This window comes from Nyctereutes procyonoides, unplaced genomic scaffold, assembly GCF_905146905.1.
Source record: "Nyctereutes procyonoides isolate TBG_1078 unplaced genomic scaffold, NYPRO_anot_genome, whole genome shotgun sequence".
NCBI lineage: Eukaryota > Metazoa > Chordata > Mammalia > Carnivora > Canidae > Nyctereutes > Nyctereutes procyonoides.
Genome location: NW_026575034.1, coordinates 2,300,394 through 2,316,542, shown reverse-complemented (window position 1 = coordinate 2,316,542; position 16,149 = coordinate 2,300,394). Strand labels below are relative to the sequence as shown.

The 16,149-nt window shown below is 44.0% G+C and overlaps 1 non-coding gene across 1 annotated transcript; it reads right to left on the bottom strand.

Moving 5' to 3' along the window:
• Window positions 1-5,604: 5,604 nt before the first annotated feature.
• Window positions 5,605-5,708, bottom strand: LOC129505171 (U6 spliceosomal RNA). Its single transcript, XR_008663480.1, has one exon. It is a non-coding gene; the product is annotated as a U6 spliceosomal RNA (small nuclear RNA).
• Window positions 5,709-16,149: the final 10,441 nt, after the last annotated feature.

Sequence of the window (16,149 nt, the reverse complement as noted above, 5' to 3'; positions counted from 1 at the left end):
AGGATACAGAGCACATCAAACTGTTAAAGTGCTTTCGTTTAGAAAGAGGTTAGGGGAGAGGAGCTCGGGGTGTGGGGAAGGGACCATTTGATTTTTATTCTATGTCCTTTAACATGCTTTCAATTTTAGTAACGAGCATCATTACCTTTACAGCTTTAAAAGAAATGCATTAAAAAATCATTTTTTTAAAATCCAAAAAGTGGAAATGAGAAGACAGACATTCCTCCAGCGTTCATTGTGTTCTAGGCGCTGTGTTATCCCTTATATACGACACCTGGTTTGACTTTTATAAGCACCCCTCAAAGCGGAAAACGCCGTCTCCGTCTTAAAGACGAGGAAACCGCACCAGGCACACTCAGGGCTTGCTGCAAGCCGAGGAGCTACTACCCCCGGAGAGAACATTCGGACTCAAGGCTGCCAAACTCGAAACCTCATCCTTTCCTCCACATACTATTGCTCGCTGGTGCAGGTGAACAAACACTCGGGGCCTCAGTTTCCTCTTCTGCAAGAAAGAGAGGTTTGCACTGCGTCATCTGCGATGTTCCTGATAGTCCAAGATTCCGCGAGTGAAAATTCTCATCGGGAAATAAAGACTCTTTACTTTCAGGGGAATACAATCACATTGCCTTTAAGCATAGTGCTCCCCTAGCTCACATAAGTGCTGATTATTTCCAGATCATTAACTGTTTGACATAAGAGATTTGGCTAAGAAACCTGAAGCCCAAGTGTGAGGCCTCTGCCAATTGAAGATCAGTCAAATGTGGATAATGGCTTCTGTTACTATAGTGCAAGTCTACAGGAAAATATGATTTAATTTATAAAAATTCTATCAAATGCAGCTTTTCAGGAATTCATCTGTTGAGTACGACAAGGTACATCTGTGCTCTATTATCCAAATAAGTTCCACCTGGCAGGCAGATGATGGCAACGCTTAAAAAGGAGAAAACAGAAGAAAGAAAAAAAAACAAAACCAAGTTTTTAGAAAGTATTTCCTCATCTCACTCTTTTTTAACTTGTTCTGTTCTATCGCATCCTCATTTCTAGATAACGCAGAGACATTAAATGTGTCCAACCAATGGATGATGCACTTTCATTAACAGACCGGGATTAGTCATGAGAAAGTCCTTTCAAATGTCATTCCATATAATATGGAAAACCGGGAAGGACGGGAACATGGAAGAAAAAAAAGCAAGAGCCCATTCTTTGTCCAACCAGCTCTGCCTCTGATGAAATTCATGAAACGGCCATGGAGGCTGTGTAACGTGAACCCTCTGAGGCTTGCTCTAGCTTCTGCTAAAATCGAGGGCCCTGAGGATGCCGAAGGAAAACAAGCCGTTAGGAAAACTCACAATCGTTGCGGGGGGGGGGGGCGTGAAGAAGATCAAGGGAGTTACTTGGGCGTCTGGGACAGCTGGACTTGAAGACCGCTTTCCAGGTCAATATGATGTGACACGCAGGTTCTTACTATAGTCCTGTTCTTTTTTTTTTTTTTTTATAAATTAATTTTTATTGGTGTTCAATTTACCAACATACAGAATAACACCCAGTGCTCATCCCGTCAAGTGTCCCCCTCCGTGCCCGTCACCCATTCACCCCCACCCCCCGCCCTCCTCCCCTTCCACCACCCCTAGTTCATTTCCCAGAGTTAGGAGTCTTCATGTTCTGTGTCCCTTTCTGATATCTCCCACACATTTCTTCTCCCTTCCCTTATATTCCCCTTCACTATTATTCATATTCCCCAAATGAATGAGAACATACACTGTTTGTCCTTCTCCGATTGACTTACTTCACTCAGCATAATACCCTCCAGTTCCATCCACGTTGAAGCAAATGGTGGGTATTTGTCGTTTCTAATGGCTGAGTACTATAGTCCTGTTCTGCCGCAGGTGTCATTTTAACTTTCAGCAGGAGATCTCCTTACCCTGGCCCAGCCCCTGCTCATTTTCCCCCCGAGTCTCTGTGGCTTCACCCAAGACAATGTTATCCATTCTTATTTGGGCCTTTGTAAACCAAAATACCTCCGGTCTAAGAAGTCAACTTCAAGAGCCAGACATCTATGTCATTATGAATATCTGTCTAGACATAAAAGGGATCACTCAGCACTGCCTCCCATGGTCCTGTGAACACCGTGGCAATAACAGGCCAACACAAGACAGACACACGGACCCCACCCGCTCCACCCCAGGGCTCCCACGAACCTTAATAGATTCTACTTGCGGTAGAAGCAAATGGGAGGGAGGGAGGCTTCTCGGTTGGTAGAGCCAATCGTGCTGTATGCGAAGACTGATCTTATTTTCGAGTTTGTGGTTTTTCCTTGTAAAGGCAGAGGTGGTTTACTGGCTTTGGGGTAAGTCTAACATATTGGGCCTTCTGCGTCCTTGGGTTCGGTAGGAAAGCAGAAAGATCAAGAGGAAGAGGTTGGTCGATGATTATTTTGTCCACAATCTGGAATTTTGTGTGGAATTGCTTGTCTATAATCAACAGGTAAAATGTAAAATGCAACTTTCTTAGGAATTGCATTGACTCTTAATTGCTCCCTTTTGTCATCCCTTCTGCGAAATGATTATACTTAACGGTCTCACATAACGTTGATAAATTTGTAATGGGGTCGGGCAGGGGGATTAGGTACTTTGCCTCAAGAGGGAGGTTTTTCCAAGAGCGTTCTCCATCTAGGTTGATATTTGAAATCTCCAGAGCAATTTTTTTAATGTACGCATTCTCTGAACCAGCCTCCGTATATTCTCATTGCATCTCTGAGGAGACTGAAGCACCAATATGGACGATAAAACTAGATTTTGCATGTGATATTAACAAAATAAGACTTGGAAAAAATACATAAAATACGAATTAACATTGGTATTCTCAAAATTATGTCATTAGGAGGCCACACGCTTTTTCTATTGAGGCTTCCTTTGCTCCTAACCTTCTGTCTCCTTGGGAAAAATGTTGAGAGTCACTTCAGTCACGTGGAAAAATTAATCTAAATACCTCAAAAATCTTTCCTTTTTTAACAAAAAAAGTGACATTTGCCAGGTTCTACGATTTATATGAGATTTGGTACCTAAAGATTTTTAATATTTCTAAATGTCAAGTTCACCATTGAAGGATTATTTGCAGCTATTAAGCATATTCTAAAGAACGTAACACAGACCTTTAAGGGAGTTCCAAAGTTTTTTTTTTTTTCCAAAGTTTTTAACAAGGCAATATTTTGGGATTAAGGCTTTCGCATGGGCCTGGCTACTTAGACGAAGCCTCTGCTCATTTGCTTGCATACGTTCAGGTCTCTAACTTGTACAAACTATGGAGGGTCTCACTCTATTCTGCATAAATAGCACCCCATTGGGATTTTGTAACCAAGGACTCTGTGCATCCTACTCTGTTTGGGATAAAGGAATAGTATGACTTAAATTGCTCTCCCAGTCTTCCCGGCATCCGTCCTTTATAGATTATTTACCAATCTAAGTCAGAATGTCAGACCCTTGAGGGTTACATTTTTTTTCTCCTTAAGTATATTTTTCATCCTGTAGAATCACTGAGTGTTAGCCCTATTTTATTGCTAATTATTCTCTGTCATATGTGAGACTTTCAAAGAAAAGTCTGGAGATGTTTAGGTGTTGTATGTCTTCACATTACTCTACTTTTTATAGGACAAAAGTGGCAAGGTTAGAATCATTTCTATCTTAAAATCAGTGAAATAGTCAGTGTTCATGTTTGTCAAAAGGCATGGAATTTAAGCCCCAGATGTGGTTGAGAACTTTACTGCTGATATAATTTTCCTTTAGTCTTTTCCTTAAAGAAAAAAAAAAGTACAATCGAAAGAGAGATTGGAAAAAAATGATAGAAACTCCTAAAAAAAAATCCAACAATAAGAATTGGTCATTGACCCCATTTAACTGGTTGGGTTTATGGGTCACATTCATCAATATTCAGTTTCATAGCAGATGTGGAGGAAGTGAAACGTCTGGATTCCCAAAGAACCCAAGGACTGAGAAGCATCACATTTCACACACATGAGGGAAAACGGAGAGAGAAAAGATTTATGTAGATCTGAAAGCAATAAGGATGAAAAAACACACAACTCAGGTCATCAAAATCACTGTTGAGAAGCCGGATTTCAATGCTTTGTGGAGTTTTCTTAATTGAGTTCCAGCATCAGAAAGCTGTGAATAGCGAGTATACACGTTAGTGCCCCAGCGATCTGCTGTCTCACCTGGTGGCAGACACTCCAAAATCATCCGTGCACAAAGGCATGCAGCCCATGTTCCTCTCTCTCCCTCTCAATCTCTCTTTTTCAAGACATTCAAAGTTTAACTTCTTGTATCTTTTGCAGAAGGTCTTCTGTACCTTTTGTTCATTCAGCAACGTTGACTGAACTCTTGTGGGCCAGCCTTGCCCCTAGGTAGGGTAGGAAACACGAGGAGAAGTTTGACAGGGAGGGAAAGAAACTCCAAATGGAGGGAATCACTAAAGATAGGAAGGGTATTGGAAAACTATTGGAGCAAAATGGAATTTGGAGAACTCTTGCTGCCCTTCCAGCATCCACTCAACCCAGATGTACTCATTAATCCCTACTGTGCGCTTACGAGTGCCGGGCGTGCCGGAGAATATGACAAGAGCAAAACAGAACCTTCTAGTCTCACCAACCTTGAACTCCTCATTTCAAGTCTTATGGTACCTTTTTTCCAGGCCCTCCTGAACCTATTCTTTACTTGCGGTCACCGATTCACACAGCTAGATACGAGGAGTCGTGTCTGCTCGTTTCCAACCGGGTTGACTACGTAACACAATTACAGATATCCTACTAATCATTTGAACCAGTTGTTTACCAGTACGGTTATTTTAAGGTCGGTGTGTGACTGCTGCTGGCAGGTTGATGAATAGAGGAGAACAGGAAATGAATGAAATCATTTATTAACATTGAAAATAACAATTTTAAAGGTGTAGGGTCCTGGGGTACATAGCACTTGGCTGCTGCAAATGAGGGAATGGGAATTTTCCAAAGAAAGAGCTTACCTGAAAGAATTTTCCAAAATTTTGTTTTGGTGTCATGGAAAAACACTAATTTCAAAACACTCTTATTGATTGCTGGACACATCAAGAAGCACATGCTCACTAGGAACTACAACTTGAAAATTGTTATTCAAAATCACTGCAGTGCTCATCCTTGAGTATAACCTGAAAATACAAGAGGAAGAAAGGATGAAAAAGAATGAAATGTGTATTGTGCACCCTTCATATACCAGACCTGGTAATAAATGCTTTCATTAACACATTATTTGTTTCATTAACACATTTCACAACACACCAGTGAGTTAAGAATTGCCAGTTTACCAACAGAAAAAAATAGAGGCTTGGAAAAAGTCAAATAATTTGACTTAGGTCACACAGCTTATAGATAGTGTATTCCTGAAACCAGGATTCATGTCTTTCTAGCAAACTGCAAAGCCCTGACTCGAAGTAGTCTCCACTTAGATTAGGGCGTGAAAGCTTTGGGGGGAAATTCAGAATATTTCTCACTAAATAACCATTTAAGAGATGTTAACCTCTTCAATCACAAATATTTTGTTATTTATTTATTTATTTATTTATTTATTTATTATTTATGAAAATATGGAGCGCATCAGGAGTTTGCATGTCAACCTCCCACAGGGGCAGTGCTAATCTCTGTGTCACTCCAATTTTAGTATATGTGCTGCCAAATTGAGCACCAAATCATATTTAACTTCAATCTGATAAATTGTGCATTTATCTTATTTTCCTTGAGATATGTGTGTCTAGAGTATTATTGAAAATTGAAAAACATTTTGCTTGGACATGACCTACTGCCCGGCCCTTCGCTTTTTCCTGTGACTCTGTATTACTTTGGGAATGAGCAGTGACCAGGAGGTTAGTTGGTGGAGAGAAAGATGGGTTGAAAATTATCACTAAAAAGGCCAAAGGATTTTATCCTATGGAAATAATCAAATAAGTGACAACTTATGAGTAAGGATGTTCATGCAGTCTGATTTCCAGTGGCAAAATTTAGCAGTACCCAAAAGTCCCATACAAGAGTTTATATGATTAAAAAACTCCTTTGTACAATGGAAATGCTTTTGGCAGTTAAAAATGGTGGTGTGCTGCTGGGTGATGGATACGTGGGGGTTCATTATCCTATCCTGTTTTGTGTGCATTTGAAATTTCCCATAATAAAAAAGTTTTATTTTTACTTTTTAAAGATTTCTTTATTTATTTGAGAGAGGGGAGGGGCAGAGGGAGAAGGTGAAGCAGACTCCCCACTAAGCAGGGAGCCCGATGTGGGGCTCAATCCCAGGACCCCTAGATCGTGATCTGAGCTGAAACCAAGAGTCAGATGCTTAACTGACTGTGCCACCCCCCCCAATAAAGTTTTTTAAATATTGACCATCTTATAGATAATTTTGTGACCTCTTATGTGGAAAAAGCAGATTATTAGATGTAGTCCCTTGCTGGGACTCCAGAATCCTTGTGATTGTCCATCTGCATTTCCCTCCCCTTCAAGTATGTGGGAGGATTATACTCCCCTGTCCCCTAGCAGCTGAGCAAGACCATATAAGTGGCCAATAGAGGTGATGTGTCCCTTTCAGGCTGGAGCAATTCATTGCCAGCGTGTGACGGACTCTCCAGCCCCCTGGATTCTCCACCTCTCCAACTTAAGACATTCCAAGTGGTAGAGCCTCTGCCGAATAAGGCCAACATCAAAGAGCTCCCAGACAAAGTAGAGGGAACAGGTAGTGTGAGCGAGAAGTAAACCTTTAGTGTCTATAACCACTGAGCTGTTGGCCACCGCGGCATTGCTTAGCGTATCCTGATTGGGGCACGATGTAATTTAACAACAACACTCAGCTGGCTCCCCTTCTCTGTAAAGTCTTTATGCAAACTGCATTTTCTGAGCAGCTTCTCCACTTAAGTTCATACTTAAAAAGTCAGAGCCCATAGGATTTGGCAGATGACTGAGTCCTGTTCTAAATACTGAGGCCCACAAAGGTCGAGTGATCGCCTAAGACGCAAAGATTCAGAGCCGGCTCCTAATGTATATATTCATTTTATTGTTGGTCTCTCCCACTAGACGAGGAGCCTTATGAGGACAGGGATTTCTGCCTGCCTGCCCGGCTGTGACTAATCCCTGCAACTCAAAAGGATGAGTGAGCGATAATCACAATGTAAATCTATACAACACTGTCACTCATGCGTATCATCACATTTTGCTCTTATTCCAACTTGGAGAAAGGTAAAACTCCGATTATTGACAAACTGAGGTCTAGAAGAAGTAAGTGATCTTCTCGGGATCAAAATCACACAGCCGAATCATAATAGCTTACAACTTTCTGTGGTCTTTGCCTGTGCTAAGCGTCTTCATGTTTTATTAGATTTGACTCTCACAACAACCTTGCAAGATCAACTGGGTCATGGTTCCCCTTCTACAGGTGAGGAAAAAGACAAAGAAACATCTATGGATTTTAATGAATTCATTCAGTTAACATTTGCCCAATACCTGCTAAGTCCAGGCACTGCTGTATGCACTAAGAATAGAGTACTGGACAGATAAAGCCCCCTTCTCATAAAGCTTACACATGGCGGGGGGGGGGGCATGGGGAGAGAATGATGTCTATCAGAAGCCTCTAAAGCCCCCTAACAGCTCCTCAGCCATACCTCTGAGTTGAGCCGCTCCCTGAGGGCTTCCATCACTTGGCGCTGAGAGCATGCCACCTCAGAGATGAACCTAGACATCTTTGTTTTCTGTCCCTGGGATATTTTGGTGTGAGCAAGGAATTAAGACCCATGGATACAAACTTCTACCAACAGAGGATGGGAGCTGATAGATAAGACTCCCAATTCCCCATGGAGACAGGCAAATAATGAGAAGTTTAATGAGCAATTATGTTAAGTGCTATCATGAATAAAAAGCAGGGTGCAAGGGTAGAGAGGGATCCTAGGGCAGGGATGGCTCTCTTTGTAGGTCGGATGTCCAAGAAGGACCTCTCTGGGGTGGTGGATGGTGGACTGATGACAAGGAGGCAGTCCTGTAAAAATCTGGGGCTAAGGCTGGGGAGGAGGGTTTCAGGCAAGTGGAACAGTCGGCGCAAAGGCCCTAATGAGGAAACAGACGTGAGTGAGAATAGTAGGTGGAGAAGCGGAACGAAGTCGAGGGCAGATCAAATTGATCTCGTTTGATTTGTTGATGAGGAGAATCAGAAATTTTCATTGTGATGGGCTGCACGCTGGGGAGTGATAGGATTGAGTGGTGTCTTCCAAGTCTCTTCCTAAGCTTTGTATCAGGACATGGAGTCAGTTGCCAGAACCAAGACCCAACTTGACAAAAGCAGAAACTTATTTCTGTGTCATAGAACCATCCAGGGATATAGTAGCTCCATGGTGCTGGAACTTCAGAATCCTTATGATTTTTATTCCTTCAACAAATATTCATTGAGTACTTATTATACACCAGGGCACAGGAGACACAGTGGTGAAAAAATATGTATATATATATATTGTTCCCCACATTCAGCTTATATTCTTGTGGGGGAGGCATAGACAGTAGATTATAAGGTATGTTAGAAGGTGGTAGGTGCTAAGAAGAACAAAGCAAGCGGGTAATGAGGAGGTGGTGATAGAGGTGGGGTTGCAATTTTAAATAGAATTTTCAGGGTAGGCCTCGTTAAGAAGCTAACATTGAAACAAGCAACATCAACTGTGCAAGTTAACGTGTGGTTATCTGAAGGAAGATCATTAGGCAGAAGGAACCACCGGGCCAAGGCCCCGAGACCAGAGTATACCAAGTGTGTGGGGAGCAGCAAGGAGCTGCTAACAGCTGGAGCAGGGCAGTGAGAGGAAGTGGTAGACAGACTCAGGGAGGTAAGAGACCCCATCTGAAGGTCCTTCTGGGCTATGGCTACGACTACTCATCTCTGATTGGGGTGGGAAGCATTGGGAGGGCTTGGAAGGGGGTGAATTAAATGACTTACGAGTTAAAAAAAGTCACTCTGGCTTCTCTGTGGAAATAGACTGGTGGTAGGGAATGGGGGTGGGGAGTAGGATAAATGCTGTGAGGTCATAACCAGCTCCTGTGTAATCCAGGTAAAGGTAATGGCGCTGGCACCTGTAGAGATGATGGGATATATCTGGAAGTAGATCCAGTGGGATTTGCTAGTGGATCGGCTCTTTCTTGGACAGGATGAGGAATCAAAGATAATCCTAAGATTTTTAGGCTGAGCAAGATGGAGTCTTAAGGAAGGATGAGGCTACAATACTCACTAGGCAAGACTGCAGATGGGGCAGGTGGCGCCATCCCCAACCAGGAGGTTGTCCTCATCCCTGTGATCCAATATACGCGGTGACTCCATTCAGACCCACATTCCTACGCGGAAAGAGAGGAAGTGAAGGATCTTCCTTTCATTTTAAAGGCACACATCTGATGATGCTCACACGTCTTCCGCTCCTTTGGCCAAAATCTTGATGCCTGGTTTCGAGGATGACAAAGCAAAGTCGCCTTCAGCTGGACGGCCATGAGCTCAGCTAAAACTGGAGTGTTCTCCTCATAAGAGCAAAGGGGAGAACGGAGAGCAAAGGGGAACCATTTGCAGTCTCGGCCCGCGACCCCCTTGCCTTCCCAGCCAACATCCAAACACAAGTCTTCTGAGTCTTGCTCCAGGGCCCTTTCTCCTCCAAAGACCTCCCAAACAGTTTCCTCTTGTTTAAATAGTGAAGCATTTATCACAAATCCGATGCCCGATGCCCGGGGGAGTACCGGCTGCAGTAAGGACGCAGGTCAACTCCCCATTCCTTTACCCAACAAACGTTATGTGTCCACCTGCAGTGATCAGGACTATATAACAGGGGGTGTGGGAAAAACAAAAATTCATACGACATGGTCCACGTCCTCAAAAAAAAAAAAGTGGCAAAGGAGGGAGGAACAGACATTTGCACGATGAATTCTAATCAAAGGCAGAATTAAATTAAAGCAATAATAATAAGCAGGGACAGGGGTGGTGAGTGGGCCACCGTGTCAGTGGGCCGGTGAAGAATAAGAAAAATATTGGTAGACCAGAAAGGCAAGGGAGGGCCTTGCAGCCCAGAACACAGATGTCGGGGGCGATGGGGAAATGCACATAGAATCTAAGGAAGGGTGAGATGTCCAGTGGGCTGGGGCATCGCCCCGAGTGCACGGACGGACGTAAGATGATATGAGGCTGGAATGACCTGGGGTCACGCAGTGACAGCCTGAAATCCCTCATGAAAGTGTTTATACTTCATTCTGCAGGTGTTGGGAGCCATTAGGGTTTGTGAATCAGGGAGTGACTAGATCTGACGCGGGTTCAGGCCAATTACTCTAGCAGAAAGGGGGACTGGGTGGGGGTGGGGAGAGAGCATGCCTAGAGGAAAATTATCTCCCCTGCCCACCTTTGGGAACGCCTGTCCTTGAGACTGTCAGCTGCTCACTTTTCAAGCCCGCGGTGTCTCTGCTGAGCTTTTCAGGGTGTTCTGGACTTTCTGGAATTTGATGGTCTTCAGTGCTGCAGACAGGAGCCACCCCACATATTTACATTGTGCCCGGAGAATCTGGAGGGAGCAAAGCTTCCCACATAATGCCTGGGGAATTAGAGGACTGAAAGATATTTCCCATAGCCCTCGGGCAAAGATGTGGCCCTGGGCAGCCTCTCCACGTGAGCTCATGTAAAAAGTCAGCACCTCTAGGATTTGGCAGACGGTCTGGTCTGGTTACGTATGCCAGGGCCCATGGCGCTCTCGTGAGTGCCTGGGGCAGAGGTTCTGGGCTGGTTCCCGCTGTCAGGGCGCCCTCATCCAGGGCTTTATCCCCCATCAGTAACCACAAACCATCCTCCTCACCCTATAGAGTCTTGTGTTCCTACTAGTTTGGGCCCAGCGGTTGGGCTGAGAAAAAAACGGACAAGTATTGTTTCGAGTACCTAACCCCAAAACCTAAATAAAGCCCTATTTCCAGTCAAATTATAGAATCAACAGAGTCTTGTAAAGATTTTAGGGTTTATCTGGTTCCAATTATACAATCTTCAGAATTCTAAATTTTGGCTCTGTGAAAGGTACAAGCGCGTAGACCAGTTGTTGTCTTGGGTTCCACAATAGTAAAGATGTATTAGTTACGTTATTCATTCACCCAACAAAGGGAGGGACAAAACCCATGCGGGATGCTCAGAGGCCGTCAACTACCCGTATGTGTCCGTGTGTGTCCTTAATTCCTTCCTCCACTGCCCTCAACATCCTTACTACTTACTATTGATTTGGCCTATTTGGCAGTTTCAGCCCTCTGTTCCCGGACTTATTCAACAGCCTGAATTTGATTTTAGGGGAAAGTAAAGGAAACTCTAAGTCACACAGAGACTCCTCTCTGCTGTCTTGCCTCCACCCCAGACTGCGCCTCACCTGGTACGAACATCTGCTGAAGCCCAAGTTCTTGCTTCACCGTCTGTGTTCACTGGAGAGACTTCCCCGGCCGGGCCAGTAATCACGGGCAGGCAACACGGAGACCCTTGACGGGGCCCGGAAATAAATTGTCTTGGTGAAAAACACGCCCAACCTTAGCCATAAATTACCCTGACAGTAGCAACTGCGGAAAACCTGGTTCAAATAAAGATTCCTTTGCCCCATGTTAGAGTTTCACATCTTCCTGGGGCTAATGCCCTGGAAGGAGCCCATCGCCCTTGTCATAAGAAGATGTTATGCTCCCGAAGTACTGTTTCACGGTTGAGGCGCATCCTGGCAGGAGCAGTGTGCACGCTCCACAGAGAGTTGCCATCAGAGTGACAACCTTGGGCAAGACACTTCTGTTTACAAAGCGCTTCCTCACTGATGGATGCTTGGTCTCGGTGTAGAGAGAAGACAGATTGCAGTTGGGCTTGGGATGTAATCTAGATGCTTCTGCAAAATTCCAATTCTCTAAGTCAACATTGTACAGATGATGAGCACTTAGCGCATCAAACTGTTGCGTACGCTGCCAGCCCACCTAGAGAAGCACCACCCTGGGGCCTGGAGGCCTAGAGCTGCGCCGGCTCGTAAGGTGGTCGCATGTGGTTACCGAGTCTTTGGAACGGGCTGGTCTGAATTGAGACGTCCGGGAGGGGCAAAAAAAAAAAAAAAAAAAAAAAAAAAAAAAAACCACCAGATTCAGAAGACTCACTATAAAAAAAGAGTTTTGAAATCTCCTTAATAATTTTTATGTTTATTGCATATTGAAATGATATTTTAGATGTGAGTCGAATAAGATGTATCATAATTAATTTCACCTGTTTGTTTTTACGGTCTAAAATGTGGCTACCAGACTATTCAAAGCTACATGTGTGGTTTGCATCATATTTCTGGTGGAACTGTGTTGCTCTGAAGGCCCATCTATGGAGGGGATGGACTCGTTTGAACCTCCTTAACCCTTCTTTAATTGGTAAGGGGACATGCCTCTTCCTAGAATGACAGTGCTGGGAGTCACTTTAATAGAATCCAGGAGGCAGACCGGAGTTGTCCCGATAAATGCCTGATTTTTCCCTTTGTCCAGAACTAGGACCAAGAGAAGGAGGCCACTGTGGGTGTCTCTGCCTTGAGAAAAAAGCCACAGAGGAGATTTGAGAGACTCCCATGTCTTGAAAGAAAGTGAAAATAGAGCAGCCACACACGTGACCGCAGGATTGAGGCCTGGCTGGGCACAGAAGACGGCCATCTCCTTGGTCCCCAGGATACCCAGGAGTTGTTCCATCATCCAACTGCCCCGCTGAAGAAAACATGCAACCAGGAAAATCAAGAAAGAGCCTTACTCTCATCAGCTGTGACAATCTTCTCTGGCCATGCAGAGACTGTACCCTCACAAAGCATCCTTTGTACTTGACCCTGTTTAATCCAATGGCTTGCTGGGTCTTCTTGCATAAACTTGGCTTCCTGCTTCCATCCTCGTGCTGGCCAGAGTATCTCTTTTAAGATTAGATCAAGTCAACCCTCTACCAGAGCCTCCCTGTGACTCCTGGTTAGCCTCAGAGTAGAAGCTAAGGCTCCCACAGTGGCTTGTGAGACCCCACATCACCCCCCTAAGCTTAGCTCCTACTCCTCTCCCCCAGCTCACTCACCTGGCCATGCCCAGCTCTGGCCTTTCCCTCGGAAAGAGGAGAGTCCTCTCTCATATTGACGTGCTCGACTGCCTCATCTTCTTAGACATTGCTCACATTTTGCTTTTGTAGTGAGCGCTTTCTGACCACTCAGTTGGAATTTCTACACACCCTCTCGCAGGTCCAATATCCTATACCCTTCTGTATTTTTTTCTTTTTTCATAGCACTTCCTGTCTTCTAAAGCACCATAACATTTATTCATCTAATTGTTTGCTACCTGTCTTTCTCCACTGGAATATAAATACAGTGAGGGTACAGTCTCTGCGTGTGTGTGTTTTGTTTATTGATGTATCCCAAGAAGCTAGAACTCAATAGGTATTTTTTTTAACAAATGGAGGAATTTATATAATATCCATTAACTTTTTCTTCCTGTTATTACCTTTCCAGGGCAAACCTATATTGCCTGGTGCTGAGAAGACCCCAGGAGCATCCCAAGTCATCTCTCTTCCCTGTAGCCTTTCCAGGTCCCTTGAGCCTCCTTCCATCCCTTTCTTTTCGAAAGAAGACATACAGATGAAAAAATGCTCAACATCACTCATCATCAGGGAAATACAAATCAAAACCACAATGAGATACCGCCTCACACCTGTCAGACTGGCTACTATTAACGACACAGGAAACAACAGGTGTCGGCGAGGCTGCAGAGGAAAGAGAACTGTCTTACACTGGTGCAGCCACTCTGGAAAATAGTATGGAGGTTCCTGAAAAAGTTAAAAATAGAGCTACCCTATGACTCAGCAATGGCACTAGTAGGTATTTACCCAGAGGACACGGAAATATTAATTCAAAGGGATTACATTCCCCCTGATGTTTATAGCAGCATCGTCCACAATTGCCAAATTATGGGAAGAACCCAAGTGTCCATCAACTGATGAATGGATAAAGAAGATGTGGTCTATATACACTGGAATATTCCTCAGCCATAGAAAGAATGAAATCTTGCCATTTGTAATGACATGGATGGAGCTAGAGGGTATTATGCTGAGTGAAATAAGTCAGTCAGAGAAAGACAAATACCATATGATTTCACTCATATGTGGAATTTAAGAAACAAAACCAAGGAGTAAAGGGGGGAAAAATCAAGAACTGGACTCTTAACTATAGAGAACAAACTGATGGTTATCAGAGGGACGAGGTTAGGGGGATGGGTGAATGGGTGATGGGGAAGAAGGAGGACACTTGTGATGAGCACCGGGTGACGTATGGAAGTGTCGAATCACTATATTGTGCAGCTGAGAATAATTTGCGCTATATGTTAACTAACTGGAATGAAAACTAAAAATTAAGAAAAAATCCACTAGATACTTGCCAACAGCCAACGTCAGTAAAATACAAACATTTGGCAAATGCTGGCAAATGGATAGTTTAGGGCGGGCTCCTCTAGCAGGCCCCTGAGGCGTACACAACTCTTTTACTATAGAGTATTTAGTTTTATTTTTTAATAATAAATTTATGTTTTATTGGTGTTCAATTTGCCAACATACAGAATAACACCCAGTGCTCATCCCGTCAAGAGCCCCCCTCAGTGCCCGCCACTCAGTCACCCCCACAGCCCGCCCTAGAGTATTTAGTTTTAAACCTGTAGGTAATAGAGAATCATTGGAACGTTTTAGTAAGAGAGAGTTGTGGTCAGAGTGGTGCTTAACTATTCATTCTCTCCCATTCTTCAAGGCAATTTTCTCAGAATCAATTTAGTCATAAACCAAACTAGGGGGCTCGCATTATCTCCAGCCTTGCAGGAATGCATTCACTGAGTTGCCATTTGGTTGTAGACATGAGAGTTTTTCTTTTCTTTATTTTTTTATGAGAGAGAATGTGAGGTGGGGGCAGGCAGGGTAGGGCAGAGGTAGAATCCCAAGCAGGCTCCATGCCCGGTGTGGAGCCCAACTCGGGGCTCCATCTCACAACCCTGAGATCATGACCTGAACCCAGATCAAGAGTTGGGTGCTTAACCAACTGAGCCCTCTAAGTGCCCCGACAGGAAACCCTTTTCTAAGGAGCCTTATAAGGATTGTCTATCCGGACACCCCCACTGCGTGTTTTATTTTTATTTATTTGTTTAAAATGTTTTATTTATTTGACAGTGAGAGAATGCAAGCAGGGGGAGCGGCAGGCAGCGGGAGAGGGAGAAGCAAGCTCCCCGCGGAGCAGGGAGCCCAGGGCAGAGCTCGATCCCAGGACCCCGGGGCCGTGACCTGAGCCGAAGGCAGATGCTTAACCGAGTGAGCCACCCAGGTGCCCCTCACTGTGTGTTTTAAAATTCAAAACTTTCTTGTTTAGTCACTAATGAACTAATAAAAGGGTTATGTGATTGTTCTACCTTAAAAGTGGTAACAGAGAAATTTTTTTTTTTTGCTTTTGCAAATGAATGGTTTGGTTTTCTTTCATCAGAGGATGACAACAGTAAAATCTAATATATATATATATATATATTTTTTTTTCTGTAATAGAAAAGCTTAATTCAGTGTCCTATTATGATAGTTACCTTCCTACCTGTATCTTGTAGCTTTTGGGGAATGGGGAACTAAGCCCTATCCCTTGGAGGGAGGAGAATCAAAGAATTTGTGGGCATCAGTTAGAACAACACAGTAATTAATAAATATCTGGGAGGGAGATCTTCTGAGGCCACTAAAGCGTTTTTCAGACTCTAAATGCAATTCTTCCTCCCCCAGGCAGATTTTTTAAGGAACAAGGATTTTCCTCCTTGGAATTTCTCACCCACGGCGTGTCTATCAGCACATGCCCACCTTTGTTTACTACGATCTACCTGAGACACGCACTCCCTGTTTGGCACGGCCCAGTGGCTGTGTAACAGCCAGACTTCTTCCAACCATACTACCGCTTTTCAGTCTGATGGTCAAGACACACCGGATCTAGCCCTTACCTCCCATTTCACAGCCAATCAAGTATGTCCTTGTGCATTTGTGTCTCTCACGTGCGTGCGTGTGTGCGTGTGCGTGTGTGTAGTACTCTACTCTTGCATCCTTTTTAGATCTGAGTTGTCATGGA